Source organism: Medicago sativa, chromosome 4 (genome assembly GCF_051527215.1).
Source record: "Medicago sativa cultivar Bolivia chromosome 4, Bolivia_mono, whole genome shotgun sequence".
NCBI lineage: Eukaryota > Viridiplantae > Streptophyta > Magnoliopsida > Fabales > Fabaceae > Medicago > Medicago sativa.
This window is the reverse complement of record NC_140752.1, coordinates 54396598-54401017: the sequence shown is the minus strand read 5'-3', so window position 1 is coordinate 54401017 and position 4420 is coordinate 54396598. Positions and strand designations below refer to the sequence as shown.

Below are 4420 nucleotides of genomic sequence, written 5' to 3'. Positions count from 1 at the left end.
TACAAACAGGTGGGCGGAGGGTGACGTGTGGCACGCACACGCCAGTAGGACATTCTAACAAAGGTGGCGCATGGTGGCACGTTGAAACCCTATGATGGCGAGCAGGATCAAGGCAGATCAAATGGTTCCAATCATGGTGGTAGGGCGCATGTCATCGATGAAGGTTCTGTTAATGGACTTCCAATTACTTTGACTGCATATATAAAACAACAATAGCACCACTCATGGCGGTTTAAACCCTAAAATAAAAACATCAGAATGGACCTAATTAGAGAGCTCTTGTACCAACTTGAATAGAGAGGCATGATATAATAGTTTCAAGAGAAACTTTCCTTAAAATAAAGTTTTGAGATAAACTTATCATGTTGTCTCATCAAACACTAAATTAAATTACCGGATATGGTTTTTTCAGAAGGAAAAAAAAAAATCATACCGAATATGATACAATTAATCTATCATGTTTCCCTTAGGGTATGTTTGGTTGACGAAAGAAAGTGAAAGGAAAGAAAGCCTAAGGAAAGAAAGCTTAAGGAGAGAAAGATAATGGAAAGTGAGATGATTTGTTTAGTTGTTTAGTAAAAGTGAAAGTGAAAAGAAAGTGAGAGAGAAAGAAAGAAGTATAGTAATGAAAAGACATAAATATCCTTGAACATGATAAAATATATTACAAAAATAAAATAATTAAGAATAATAGTCAAAAAAAAAAGAATAATAGTACCCTAATTACATAAATACTCAAATATAAAATAGCTCAAGATTGGTTGATAACACATTAATGACCATATTTTAATATAATTTAGTAGTTAATTTCTCTTAAATTTTAAAATTATAAATAAAGTACTAATTGTTGTTTATTTATTTATAATAAAATAAAAATGTGATAGGTATTATGGTCTTTTTCATTCAAAAAGTAGCAATCTTCACACTTTCTGTCCTATGATGCGTGAAAACATATTTGACGTGGGTCCCACCCAAACTTTCCATCCTCTTGTCCATTTTATGTTATTCCAAACGGAGGAAAGATGTTGAAATCCGTGTCTTCTTTCCTACTTCAATCTTTCCTTCATGTTTCTAGCCTAACCAAACACACCCTTAGGGTCTGTTTGGAACCTATGAAAGGATAGGGAAAGAGAGGCTTGAGGAATCAAAGTTTTCTGTGATGTGTCTTTCCGTCGTTTGGATCTCATATATAAAGGTTAGGAAAGTTCACTTTTTGTGGGGTCCACACCCATATTTGTTTCCTCTCATATACGGGAAGAAAGGGCACAGATTGAGATTTTTTAGTGAAATGGCAGATATAACCCTTGTTATTATGAATAGTTCGATGCACTAGGATTATTGTAATATAACAACTTTTTTTTTTTTAAATGGAGATGGTAGCACATATTATAGCTAATTCTAGCTACCGGTAAAAATATTCATATATTAACATATCGATTTTCATTTATTAGCATGTAAATATAAACATATTATTATATTAAATAAATATTAAATACAACTCATTATATCATAGGGATATTTATGTCATTTACTAAATATATATCTTTCTTTCCTTTCACTTTCTATTCACTTTCACTATAATCAAACAACCTAACAAATCATCTCACTTTCCATTCACTTTCCTCATACTTTCTTTCCTTTAACAATCTTTCCTCTTGCAATCTTTCCTCTTACTTTCTTTGGTGATCCAAACACACCCTTAAGGTTTAATTACTATGCTTCTTTCTAAATTGTTCGAGAATTTTAATGAAATCCCTAAATTAAAAAAGTTATAATCAAGTCCATAAAGTATTTTATTTTTTCAATGAGATTTTTTTTTAGTCAAATAGTTAAGTGGTTGGAGCTCACATTTTAAATATAGAGAAGTGGAGTGTTTGAGATTCATATCTCGACTACTAAATATATTATGCAATGTCCCTTTCAAATAAGCTAAACTCAGGGGACAATGAGGTCTTTCTATTAAAGTAGTGTTAGTCATTAGTTAGCCAATAGTAATAAATAAAAATGATTTTTTTTTTGAGGGAGTAATAAATAAAAATGATGAACACTAATTAAACCAAAACTTAAATTAATCCATTTTAATTCGATTTTAGCCTCATCTAATTAGCCACCGCTGGCACGTCGGTTGAAAAGTTCCTCTCAATTAAGGTTTGAAAACACTATAATAAAAAAATCAGCACTAATCAAACGTCCAAGTAGACAAATGACCAACAAAAGTAAGGCACGTAGCAAGCACGATGCACACTTGGAAAAATTCATTCTTGCATCTAAAAGTCAAAATCGACAATTATGTATAACTTCAAGTCATTGCTACAAACTACAAGCTTTGACCACCCACCCAAGTCCTATGTCGACAAATTATGAAATATTAGTAAATTCATCGAGGTCTTGTTAATGAATGTCTCCCGGTAGCCTTTAAAAAATTTAAAATAAGAAATTACTTTATAAAAAAAATTAAATATTTCAATCTTTGATATACTGATTATAATTTCTATATAAAGTTATCATTTAAAAACATTGAAGAGTGTCCCTAAAATACTCATTAACTTTTTCCATTCATATGAAATATTAGTATGCATCTATGACCAATAAAATCATAGGAAAATTTGCTCTAAGTTTTAAACACCCATCATGAGCTTTCTAGAAATGTTCCTTCCTTATTGCTTACTATATATAATCATCTCTTGAAGACCTTAAGATTTATCAAGCCGCATTCTCTTACCAAAACAAAGCATAATTCATTTTCTTCTTCTCTTCTTCTTCTTCTTCTTCTTTTTCATTCTCTTCATTAAACACTACCTCATTTGTAGAAAAACTATAGCATTTATTTTATACAATATTATGGCTGAAATTGAAATTCCTCCATATTTTGTATGTCCAATTTCATTTCAAATCATGGAAGAACCTGTGACAACAGTGACAGGCATAACATACGACAGAAAAAGCATTGAAAAATGGTTAATGAAAGCCAAAATTTGTGTGTGTCCGGTAACAAATCAATCACTACCAAGAAGTTCAGAGTATTTGACTCCAAATCACACACTTCAAAGGCTAATCAGAGCATGGATTTTATCAAATGAATCCAAGGTGGTTGATAATCAAGTTCAATCTCCAAAATCTCCTCTCAATAGAATCCATCTTCAAAAACTTGTCAAGAATCTTGAGATTCCTAATCGCTTTCAAGCATCAATGGAGAAGATTCTTGAACTTGCTAAACAAAGTGAGAGAAATAGAATATGCATGGTTGAAGTAGGTGTAACAAAGGCTATGGTTATGGTGATTAAAAAGAAATTCAAAGAAGGAAATACCAATGGTTTAGAAGAAGGTTTGAAAATTATTCGTCTTTTGTGGAATGAAGCAATGATCAACAACATGATGAAGCCTTTGGTTGGAAAAAACATGGATTTCATCAACTCGTTGACTTGGATTTTGAAAATTTACATTGATACCAACAATTTTGAGATGGTAAATGAAGTTATGCCATTATTAAAGTTGACAATTGATGTTGTGGATTCAAACCTTTTAGGAAATTTAAACATTGAATTCTTTGTAACAATGGTTAGAGTACTTAGAAAGAGAGGATTATACTCCAAACAAGCTATTAAATCAGCGTTATATGTGCTTATAGAGACGTGCCCGTTGGGTAGAAACCGAACAAAGATCGTGGAAGCGGGTGGAATAACCGAACTCATTGAACTTGAGCTTGAAAAACCGGAGAAGAATGTGACAGAGCTCGTGTTCAATCTTTTGGCACATTTGTGTTCGTGCGCGGATGGAAGAGAACAATTCATGAGGCATGGAGCGGGCATAGCGATGATTTCGAAGAGGATTTTGAGGGTTTCAGCCACAACCGATGACCTAGCAATTCAAGTACTTTCAGTGATTGCGAAGAATTCAACGTCGAAAGAGTTTGTTTTAGAGATGTTGCAAGTTGGAGCGGTTTCCAAACTTTGCATGGTAATGCAAGCTGATTGTGCTTCTTATTTGAAAGAGAAAGCAAGAGACATACTTAGGTTACACTCCACTACTTGGAATAATTCTCCATGCATACAATTGTACTTGTTAACAAGGCACCAAAGGTGATCAAATATAAGTTATATAACTAAGTATATATTGTGCAAAGACGTATCTACCATTTAATGTGTACATTCTTTATCGATAGAAAACAAAAAAGCCTTCAATGTAAGAGTACTTGATCATTTTTAATTTGAATTGATAAATCAAATTGTATTTTGAAGAAAGGAAAGCTCGTTCTGTACCTATATATCTTTCAAAGTAGAAGTTCAAATTTGGTACTTAGGGTATGTTTGGATTGTCTTATTTGAGTTTATCTTCTGACATAAATTTTGTGAGACTTTGAGAGAACTTTTTAAAAAAAGCTTATGACATTTTTCATAAGCTTTTTTCAACTTATTTTCAT

At 32.1% G+C, this 4420-nt stretch overlaps 1 pseudogene across 1 annotated transcript; it reads left to right on the top strand.

Moving 5' to 3' along the window:
• Positions 1-2531: 2531 nt before the first annotated feature.
• Positions 2532-4122, top strand: LOC146929887 (E3 ubiquitin-protein ligase PUB24 pseudogene; annotated as a pseudogene). Its single transcript, XR_015006187.1, has one exon. The product of XR_015006187.1 is annotated as an E3 ubiquitin-protein ligase PUB24 pseudogene (transcript).
• Positions 4123-4420: the final 298 nt, after the last annotated feature.